Raw genomic sequence first — 12,097 nt, forward strand, 5'->3', positions numbered from 1 at the left:
TTTCAGTCTTCTCAAGCCAGCAAATCCCATCTACTAACTTCTGCATTTGGAAAAAACTCATTGGTCTTTAGCTGAATACACAAATAACACAGGCCCCAAATATCCCTTTTGGACTCATTCAGGGTCTTAGTTCTACTGATACTGTTGAAACACCCTACAAAAAGATCTCAGTTCTTCCCAAAACAGCAAAATGGCATATTTACTGTGCTGGGATGACATTCCACTGTAGTAGAGCTAGCTGTGAATTTGGCTTTCCAACAGAAAAAAGTACTGTTCACCCTATTGCTGTCTTGTATATTAGCTTCTTCCAAGAACTTCTAGAAAAGCAAGTAGATGTTTGATATTTTTCAGTGGAAAGAATAGGAGGGTTCAGTGGTTGCTTAGAAAACTCTGAGTTGGCGTTTAGTTCTTCTGGAAAAATTTGTTCATACTTACAGATAAATTAAATTGTCGGGGTGTCATTTCTCTAACCTGGAATCAATCCATTTTTAGTAATAACATTTAAAACCTTTTAAATGAAGCTTCTGAAAGTGAATGAGACTAGGCCATGTAATTTTCTACTTTGATGTATAATGCAAAAGTCTGATTGTTAGATAAATTATAAAAATCAAGGAAATCGCCTTGGGGGGTGTTTGTATGTGTGAATTCAGCAGTTTCTTTTGTATTGGGGTAATCTCCTAATGTGTGTAATAACACAGTCACCTGCTGATGACAGATGGTTTATGGGGATTGGGATTTAAGGAAGCCCTGCCTTCCCTCAGCATTTCTTGTGGGAGAGTGGTAGAAAACGGTGGATTAGAAAATGTAAGCTTGCATAAGGCTCCTCTCTGCTGCTGTTCTTTATATGGAAATCTTTTCATAAGCCTTTCAAAGCTAAATGTACTGTGTAGAGTCTTGCAGAATAACGTACCCAGACTAATTTGTTTTATCCTCTGTTTTTGCCTAATTCATATTATTCCCCTTACCTTGGGTAATTAAGAACTGACTCCAGCAATGACTAAGACAAGCTCTCCTACATTCTTTTGTTAATTAAACAGTCTTCCTACAAAATCTTGCTTATCAGTCTTTGGAGGTCATAAAATTTTAGTTTTGTTTTCTGGGGGAAAAAAGAGAAATTTGATTTTGCTGCTTTCCTTTTTTTATGGTTTAGTTATTATTAAATGATGGTGTTCACTTAGACTGCCTTTCACTCTCAGCCAGTTCGTGCCCTACTAGTCAGCAGAAGATCTAAAATAACCACTCCCTTAATGGTTTTCTTTACCTTCTAAAGAAAAAGCTGTCCCCAGCGTATTCCAAGAACTTGTTGGACTGTCTCCTTCATGTATTTATTTTTCAACAGAAAAAAATTAATTTCAAAAAGTAATTAAAGCCATTAGGTTCTGTCCTTTTGGATGCTTCCCTTGTGTGATCAAAAAACACAACTTCTCTCCACCCAAAATGCTAGTCTATAATAAACTTCTATCTTAGTATACCCTGGTTTTCTCTTTTCATCTTCTTCCGGGATTGTTTAACAAATCTTCATCCCTCCTCTTCCTGTACTTCACAGCAACTGTTCTTGATGTACAGTGCAACTTTATTTCTCTTTCTTGTTTGACTTCCATAAACAGTCATGGTAAAACAGCAGGATATTAACAAATGTTTAAGATCACTTGCTTGATGCTTGATCACTTACTCAATGGGTAAATGTTGCGTTGCCCAAATTATAAGGCAGAAATACTTCTTTTCACTACATCATTTTCTTAGGAAAAGAGAGGCATCCTTCTGTGGCAACATTTCTTTCTCATCAAATACTTCCGATGTTGATTCAGATGTACTTCTGATTCTGTACAGATTTCCACTTTCATTCCCTCCTGGCCATCTGGAATCTACAAGTAAGCTTCTGATTGGAACAACCAAAAATGTCAGTTATATAACCACAAAAGAGAGATTTCAGAGTGCTCTTATAAAAATACAAACTGTATGCTTATTAAGTAACTGGGTAATTGGATCTACAAGAAATTCAAAATCATATAAATTTGAGTATATGCTTCATTTTTGGGTTTGATCCCCCTATAGGCCATTCACTTAAATGTTGGATTTGATTATCCTTGTGGATCCCTTCTAACTCAGAATATTCTGGGATTCTGTGTGATTCTTGACTTTTCTAGTCCTGTGCTATTTAATGTGCAAAACATTTGTTTCATGAAACCAAATATTAGCTGTTTCTCTTCTGGTATTTTGGCAAATGGACATTTGATAATACATTATTAAATATTAAAGAGCCCTCAGAAATAATTTCTGGATGTCAGATCCACAAAATACACTATTTCTAGAGTTTAAAACTCAGCTTATTTCCTTTTCCCAAATAATGCATTACATCACTGGTTACATTTTCAAGTTTTGCTAATTGAAGCTAAATAGGAGCATTTGGTATCCTTGAGTTTGCTCGCAAGTGAAGGGAAAATAGCTTTCTTAGATTCCTGTTTATATTTTCAGTGTCTGTGTGGATTGCTTGAGCCGTCATATAGCCTATACTGCATGATGTAGATATCTGTGGCCATGATTTTATTATCTGTTTTTTATATCTTTTAGTCTTATTAAAAAAACAATGTGGCCAGTGTTCTCACTATGAATGAAGGAACAACTTTCTGAATGTTTGACTAATTTCATTCTCTTTGGATAAATAATAATTCAATATGAGAACCAAATTACAGATAAAATATGTGTTTTGCAGTCATGCAGCTTCAGTAGTAACAAAATACTGATACCAAGGGTGAAGGTGTCCTACCTGTGCTATGGCAAACTCACATAAACTTACATTATGTAGTTAAAGACAAACACATGTTTACCTGATAGGTTTCTGTATTGTTACACTGAAAGGCATTTATTCCCCTAGAGAACTATTTCAAATTTAGATTGGCTTCTGCTGATAGTAAAATGAGTGAATGAAAATAGAGTTCTTATTGCTTCATTATTTATATATTTCCTCTGCTTTAGGAATAATGATCACAAAAATATAGACTTTAAAATTCCATGCAAGACACCTAGGTTTCAGCATCTTTTTTTCTAAGTCACATCTGTGTGCTCTAATACTGTCTCTGCTCTTATATTCAGGTGTTGATTAGTCATATTTTCAGATTTATAGCCAGGTACCTGTCCAAAGGTTTATCAGGATTCTTCATCTAGATAAAGAGTTCTCACACCTACTTGCTACATGAACACAGCCACTGCCTTTCACACAAAGATTCAGCTCTATGACATGAATATTCATTGAAGGAAACTGGGTGGAGTATTTCTAATACCCAGGTGTGGCTATGGAAGCCCATTTTGATTCTGTGTCAAATTACTGGATTAAATGAGTTTATTCTATCGCTGCCTTTGCCATATTCCTGAGACAGCAGATATGTAGATTCCTAATTCCTCCTGCTCTTTTAACTCATCTTTCAAGATGATAGTTCATCAAGGTCTAAGATATTTTCATGTTAAGATTCCTCATCTGCTTCTTTAATTTTTGTCTGCCTTGCTCAGAGAAATGTTAGCAAGATATTCAGCCCAGCTTGTCACACTGCTTTTTCTTACAGTGGTTTATTTTTTCAAGAAATAACAAAACCTGAAGTCTGTTGGTATTTTAGTAACCATGGGGTTACTAAATTACCTCCCAGAGTGATGTTTAAATGGTAGAAACAAAGTATTTTACATAGTCAGTTGATAAACTTCCATATCAAGTAAGTGAAAAAGCAGGTGAGTCACTTCCAAAGTAACAGACAACAAAATTATCAGTTCATGGATAGGTGAGAGGAGCCTGTCCACAGGAGAACAAGTTGTTGCCTTAAGGTTCACCCCAATTTTTAATAGATAAGGCTTTTCAGTGGTTAACCAATCTCCTCCCAGAATTTGAGACTGAAAGAATAGAAGGCCTCCTTCTCCAGCTTGGAATCCGAAAGCTAAACAAAACTTGGTAGCCAAGGTCCTACAAAATGAGTCATGCAGGAGCTGAAAATATTTGCTGGTGCTGGTTTTCTCAAAATAAAAAAAAAAAAAAAACAAAACAAAACAAAAAAAAAACCACAAAACCAAAAACCCCACAATTTCAGGAAACACAAACCTGCCTTGTGCAAAGATTGAAGGGAGAAAAGGAGGGGAAATTATATGACACTGTAATATCTTTTTTTTTTGGGATGGAGTGTTATAGGAAGGCAGTCACCTAAGAGAGGCCTAGGTGAGCAGGGGGCTGGGTTTCTCCTTGGTTTTGTTTTGTTTTCTTTTACAATCTGGATAGGTCCTCCCTCAGCTGTTTGGAATAGGTTATATCTTTCCAGATAATTAAATGTTGCATCAGGACAAATTTTTTTATTGCATTACCTGGAAAAAGACAGGGGAAAAAAGCCTGCTTAGTGCTGTGCTGCATGTCTGGATTCTTGCCAGACTTTCTATGTGCTTGACTCTTTATGCTCAACTTTTTTTTTTTTTTTTTCCCTCTTCTTTAGTATAACTTTTGTGTTTCTTACCTGGTAAAATTACTGTTATTCTTTGTGTGAGAAATATGGCCAGGGTCACTCAGTGTGCACCTCACTGAGAGGGAGTGTTCAGAGCAGACAGGTCATTTGCTACTGAGTGGTGGTTCCAGCCACCATACTTTCCCAAGTGTAACTTGTTTCCCTGAAATAATGGCCACATCTTCCACCTCCCTCCCAGGCTTAACCAGTTGAATAATTTTAATTTCCTTTTTTCTTTCTTCCTTTTTATTTTTTTTTTTTTCCTACTAGGCATTCTCCCTTGCTAATAGACACAGATTCAAAAATTCATAGATTATCCCTTGATAATCTCTACATAAAGCTGGCATTCATTGCTCTCTTTTCAGTGACTCATATTTGTGCTCACTCTGCTAGGGCTACTTTTTACTGTTGCTCCCCATTATCATCCCTACAGAGGAGATTCCCATGTTTTAAATTTAAAGTATAACTTTTAAGTTCTTTATCTAGACGGGTCTTCTTGTGAGAGTTACCTACATGTGATGTGCCTCTGGTTCACTAATTTATGGGAAATCTGTATAAATATATTTCTTTAATTTAAATAAATCAAAAATACAGCAATAAATATTTTATAGGCTAAAATAGGTGAAGTAATTTTATTTACATTTTTATTTATAAACATATACAGATATGCATGTATGGGTATATATTGAAATGTAGATATGAACTAAAGGATTTTTGGGGGATATTATTCATAAGCCATGGCTTTGGGATTGCTGACATGACATATTTGTATCAGTTGAAGAAAACAGTACATAGAGAGAATGGAAAAAGAACAGATGTGGTGAAGCACGGATCACATGAGAGTCCTTTGACAACATTCAGAACAGCTACATTATTCCTTGTCTGTATGGCTTCTAATAGGATGTTATAGTGCTGACCAGCACATTAATTCCTTATTGTCCTTTCAAAGCAATTTGTTCCTATTCTTGGGCTACAACCATGATGTGATTCGGACAAGAAAGTGATGTTAATAGGAAAAGAACACTGAAGCCTTTACTTTGAAATTCATGGTGGAGAAGTAATCAAATTCTCAAACCAAACCAGTTGAGTAGGGTGGAGAAATGTGGGAAGGGAAAAAGAATGCTTCATTTTGCCCTGGCCATGACAACATTTCCTATAGAGTTCACGAAGCATTTATATACTTAACAAATATTTAATTTGCTCTGTCCCTTAAACTTTTAAAAATTTTTAGAGTGTTTAGCTATGAGTCATGCTCCCTTTTGCAATAGTATGAGATAATACAGAAGTACTTTTGCAGGTTTATTTAGTTGATAAGTATGCAATTCATAATTAAAAACACAACATCACCATAAGCATTAAGAAAAAACTCCAGAATTTAGGGAGTACTGAAATCATTATGGAAGCCAGGAAAAGCAGAACTGGCACAGAATTTAAATGCTAACAAAGTCACAGTGATGTCTCCCACAAACATTTGTGTTCCAAGAAGCCACTGTATATTAATTTACTTGTCCAAAGTTTGGTGAGTAGTGTCATAAACCAGTAAACTGAAATGGCATGTCAATTGCTAAAACCCACAAAACAAAGGGGGAATAATTTGAATATAGCTTCTATCAAAGATTTTCTACAAAGAGAATATTAAGAGATGATCTACAGAGACATAATGGCACTGTTGACTATCATAAGTATATTTAATTGAAAGTGGTGCTCAGGATCATGCAAACAAAACAGAATTAACCCCAGCATGTCCGGATAATCTTTTTGTAATATTGCCTGCCAGCAAGAATGCACATGTAGGTGAGATCTTCCTAAAGAACAGCACTAAGAGTGGAGGACTGAACTTTGCTTTTGTTTATTTTTTCAGTTTTATTAACATTATAGTTATGTCTTTTAACATAGACCCTTCTCAACATTAACACTTAGAAATATAGGAGTGGCAGAGTCCTTATGTTACTTTTAATTGTGCACGGGTGCTGTTGTACCTGTAGGAATGCTGAATCAGGACACTTGGGCAGCCAGCTGCAGTTGTAAGTCAGCATTGGTAAGGCTTATTGCTCTGATAGAACCTAGATCCTATGTCTGTTTTCATGGAAAATAATAATGAATTTATGTAATAATTAATTTATGTACCTCAAGCCCATTTGCTTCTGGGATGTGATAATTGCACATCCTTTGCTTTACCTGTGTCTGCTCTTTGTTAAGGACTCGATGGGAGGAGGGAAGAGGGGACAAGAGGAAAGGAAGGCCAGACAGGAGAAATCAAAAAGATGGCACAAAAAGAAGCTAAAACCACAAATCAAGAACAATTAATTATTTTAGATTAAATTCACAGCAGATAAGAAAGAAATCTACCCTAAAAATGGAAGTAGGAGTGTTCAGAAGACAGAACAAGAAGTTTCTGTCATTTAAATGCAATCAGTTACATGATAAAAGGTTTGTGGTTTTCAAGGATTCTGCTGTAAGTCAGGTTTATTTTATGTCTCTACTTAAAGAACTATAATTCTGATATTTGCATCCCTAAAATATTAAGTGACTTGTAGTAGTATTTCCTTTCAAACACAATTGATCTGAGACACATGACAGAATTAAGGATTACTTATGATACAAACCTTTGGTCAAGCATCATTTTGCCCAGGTTTCCCAGGACACAGCAAGCATTCATAACACTGCAGCAGAGATGCTCTGGATACAAAGATATTATTCTTTAACAGAAGAAGATAACAGGTGTCCTCAATTCAGCCATATTTCCTAATAGTGAAGACAGAAGAATCAAGCAACTAGTTATACATGCAGTGTCATACTTACTGTCTAGGCAGAGAACCAAAATTCTGAGAAGTCACGATGTCAAAAAGCTTGGGCATCAGGTCCACTAGAAAACTATCTGATTATTGTGATTTGGCTTTAGCCCTCTGAAGACATGCTCTTCCTTTTATCTTCCAAAAAGCCTGGAAATCTATGGCTAATTACAGCACAAGAGAGGTTCTCAGCTATCCATGACAAAACCTCTCTGAGTATTGCTCAACAAAATTACTTCTCTTCTTAATAAAATACTGTGTTGCTGACTAGACTGATGGCATCATGGCAATTTCCTTGTTGGTTAACTTTTTTTCCATATTCCCATCTCATTATTCCGCCTATCCCCATTTGAACCACAAATTCCCTTCAATATTAACTTACTAAGGTTTTCATTTTGCTGTTTCCAACGTGGCTAAGACACCAACTCTCTTATTTCCTAAAAATAACATCTAGTTAGGGTATGTCCCATTATTATGGCTGGTTCAGAGAGACCTTGAAAGCATCTCTTATATTTCTGCTGCATTTTGGTGAGGTTAGTAGGAGAGCATCTAAGCTGTGGTTGATTGTAGGTGTGTACAGGACTACAGCTGACGATGAAAATGGGCCTTGGAGAAGAGCAAAACACAAGAGGGAAGACAGCATGGAGTTATATATCATTTTCCTAGAAGGAACATAGGTCCTGGAATATCAGTGCAGGAGGAATCTGTGTTGCAGTCTAATACCCTGGCATTCAAGATGGCAGTGGATGTACTGAGTCAAGAACGATCCGTTCACCCCTTAAGAATATATCTGAAGGCAGGAATACCAGTAAATTCTTACTCTCATAGACATCTTTCAAGTACTTACAAAGTTTATTGAGGAGATTGTTAAGGACTTGATAGATATATATATATATATAGTTAAAAACACCCAAACAAAGTTGAACTTGTATCAGACAACCTGCATATACTTATTCTTGGCTGGCAGCTTAAAACCACTGTCATTTGGATAATCATTCTTCTGAGCAATTCAATATATTCACCTTGAATAAGGTGAAGTATAAAAAGGCTATGTTCAACTCTACATTGGATCTGAATCCTGAATAGTATTCATATTCAGCTCTGTTTGGAACTGAATTTCATATGAGTTATTGAAAGCTCCATGTAATATTGTGAACAAATTTAGTGGAAGCAGTGGGTAAAAATGTGTTTCTTTTAGAGAGGATTAATGATGGCCTAAAGTCATGTGAGCAGTCATCTTGGAATGTGATAGTGCTGAGGTCTTCTGGGCTGGGCTGCTGAATAAACTGCAGCCTCCCAAGCAGGGACAAAATAAAAGGTCTATCAAACCAGCACACGTCTGCACTTTGCACGAGTGAGATAATGTGGACAGCCACATACTCGGTGTGGTATTGCCCAGGGAAGGCAATGAACCCTTCATGCACTGCAAATTATTTAGGAGGTCTGTCATCAATGATCAAGCATTGACAGTACATAATGACTCTGGTAATGGTGACATGGGAGTGTGCACCAGGCAGTCTGGTATTATCGCTGACCATCCTTTATCTGCCCCACCTCTGTGTATCATCATGCCAAACACGCAGCTACATAGCATTTCAACATTTCACAGGTGTTACTTATGCTAGTATGTAACTTTTCCTTAGGATGACAGCTGGCACTTTACTGCTTTCTTCCCAAGGGTATACTCCTCCCTTCTCTTTCCCTTGGTGAGTACAGTCCTGTGAAGCTGCTCTTTGAATCACCGGGGATTTGTTTTTGGCCTCTGTGCTGGGCTGCTGTGCAGTGATCTGCAGTCTGGAGAGCCGAGGACTTGTCCTGCATCATGCTTTTCTTGTACCATTTCCACACTTGTGCAATGTGTTGGAATGGTTTTCAGGACCTTGGCAGCTAGCTCTGCTCTCTCCTTGGGTGTGGCCCTCTTTCCATTTTGCCATGCTACGTGACCAGCTGGCTCAGACTGCACCTGAGCACCCTCAGATCTGAGGAGGTTGCGACACACAGCTTTTGCTAATAGCCCATTCCTCCTGACCAGGCTTTTGCCACTTTTTAAGCTATATAAGGTGTGCGACAATTAGGAATGCGTGTATGCATACAAATATGTGTAATTTATTGCCAGCTGCAGTGTAATAATGGGTTTGAAGAGGGTAGTCATGTAAAACTTCATCTTTCTGGTTTTATTGTCTCAAGAACTGAATTAGAGTGAATAAGCTGGAATGCTTCTTCACTTACCTCTTTAAAACAAGCACTCAACCTGCCATGGCTCAAGATCTGCAAAAGCAAAGCATGACCCACTTAAAAAACCAAACTGCCTAAACTACTGTTTCAATAAGATCTAGAGATTGTAAAAGAAATCTACCATTCTTACAAACTAGTATTTAGAACTAGAATTTTCAAAATCACAGGAGGGTAGCATTTCACCAGGTAAGTTTCCAGTTTGTTGTGGTTACAAATAATATCTAAAGATTTAAATAGAATGTAATGTTTTCTACTACAGACTTTGTTTTTTATGATGGAAGTTTGACATCTTAATTTCCTCTGAATCATATCTTATGATTAGAATTCTCCTCCTATCGTTAGAATTCTCCTCTTTTTTTTTCTTTTTTTTTTTTTTTTGGTGTCTTTTTCTTTTACTATTTTGCTTTCTAGGATATATTTTCAGGAAAAATAAAGAGAATCATTGTCTCAGAGGAAAACAGAGATTAAAATGTTTAGCTTTTGAAAAGTGAAAAGTATGAAAAATCTGACAAACTATGAACTATACCTTAAACGTTTAGCAACCAGAGTTCAGATAAAAAGAACATGAAGATCTGTTTAGTTTTTTTTATGTCTCCTCTGGAAAAATTTGTAATTCTAAAAGGCTCTCAGAGGTAATTCTGGATATTCCCCTCCCTCTTCTTCAGGGTAGTTTTGATGGTATTGCTTCTGGAAAGACTAAGGGTTATCTTTTTTATCTGGTGTGTCAGACAGTTTTTATTAGATAAATTTCTGACTCTGAAAAAGACTGCCACTTTCCAAACATGGGAGATGTGAAGACAGTTTGTGAGGGTTTTTTCCAAGTGTCTGCCAAGCAAAAGAGAAGCTCCCCGTGCTTGTTGCTGGCTGCTGTTCGGAGCCTTGCGCACAGCTAGGAAACTGAAAAGATTTGTCAGGTTCACCATGTGGCCAGCTGAGAAAGCCTGGGTTCCAGAAGAGAAAAACGATGGAATCACCTGCAGAAAAGGGTAGGTAGCTAGAGAAAAGCCCTGCAGAGTAGGAGGGATTTGTATTCCCAGCCTTTCCCAACCGGTGCCAAGAAGGCGTGGGAGGGAAGCGGTAGATAAGAGGCAGGGGAGAAGACTCATTCTTGCCTTCTGCATACAGGAAACACTTGTTGTCTACCAGGTTTTAATGGTCGACAACTACCTCCCTCCAACATTCCACAGCACCAGTAAATAATGGAGTGAGTTTATGCAAAGGCGACTCCAGGAGTTGCTAATGGAGTTGTTTTGCTATAATTATTTAGAAAGTATCTAAAATACTTTGAGCCTAAAATTAGAACTGTTGTAGCTAAAACTGTGGTTAGTTATGATGCTTTTAAGGGCTAGCTTTAAAAATACCTTTGTTAAATCTGTTGTTCTAAGTCAGTCATAGAGTATGTTGGATTGGCCGATATCCAAACGAATAACTTGAGAAATTCAAGTGCAGAATCAATAACTCTCTATATTTCTTGACGTTTCCTGGAAATCTGGGTGTTTCTGAACTCTACAGTTTCATCCAGTTTCATCTAATTCCCTCTTGCATTATTGTTCATCCACAAAATATATTTCTAGAGGTAAGACATGATGTGGGTTTTTTAATACCAAGTGGGAATTAGAAATTTCATCCAATTATCCACCGATAATAGTAGTGTGATTTAAATGCTGTTGCAGTTGTATCTCTTTAGTAGCTAACATTTAGCAGTTGAAGTGCACAGTAGCATAATGCAGCATGACTGCAGTAATTAATCTGTAATAGCAGGAAAAGAGTATCTCTTTTTTCTTCATACGTAATAATATATCTGTTTTCTAGACAGATGCATTGTTTATTTTAATGCTTTCTGCATTAATTCTGTTTGGAGCCTAAACTAAACACACCTAAGAATAAAAATGCATTTCATGAGAATATTTCCTCTTAGAAGCTTCGCTTGCTTAATGGAGAATATTGCGATATGGAAGTAATTGTGGTGTTATAAGCAAAGAGTTGGAAGGATATTCCACTTAATTTACATTTTTGCCCACAACACTATAGGGAACCAGTGGGTTTGGAGTCATTCCCATTTTCTTCATACTGGTTTTATAAAGTTTATTCTAACCAATAGCGAGACACTTCTCTGTAATAATTATTATAAGAAATAATTCTAGTGAATTCCAGAAGCCTTAGGTTAACACTGTTATTTGGAAAAAATGCTAATAAATGCTATATAGTTATATATGTAGTACTGTAATTCAGATGTAAAATGAGGTATCAAGTTGGTTTTTATGAAGTCAGGATAAGGTATTTTAGTAATAATAGTTCCTTGCACTTAAAACTCTTCATTTGAACATGATGGAAAATCTGTACATCAAAGAAGTTATCAAGGAGTGTAAACACTTTATACATATCATAAAAGGGCTTTTTGAAGCACACAGGCTATTGAACACAATTTTTCCAAAACAGCTGCTATGTTGGGCACCTTGATATTGGGGGCCTGACTTAAGACACATTTCAGTTGAAAGGTACCAAATGATACCCTCGTATAATGTGCAATAGGATTTACATTGCATGATTTTAATCTATTTAATGAGAGCTTCTGTGGAGAAGAGAGACTACATT

General features: G+C 36.6%; 1 protein-coding gene across 2 annotated transcripts in view; it reads left to right on the forward strand.

Annotated features, from left to right (window-relative positions):
- Positions 1–12,097, forward strand: part of CRYBG1 (crystallin beta-gamma domain containing 1) — a 95,809-nt gene that overhangs the window by 32,349 nt on the left and 51,363 nt on the right. The gene's annotated exons all lie outside the window — the stretch shown is intronic.

Source organism: Lonchura striata, chromosome 3, assembly GCF_050655825.1.
Source record: "Lonchura striata isolate lonStrDom1 chromosome 3, ASM5065582v1, whole genome shotgun sequence".
In the NCBI taxonomy this organism is placed as follows: domain Eukaryota; kingdom Metazoa; phylum Chordata; class Aves; order Passeriformes; family Estrildidae; genus Lonchura; species Lonchura striata.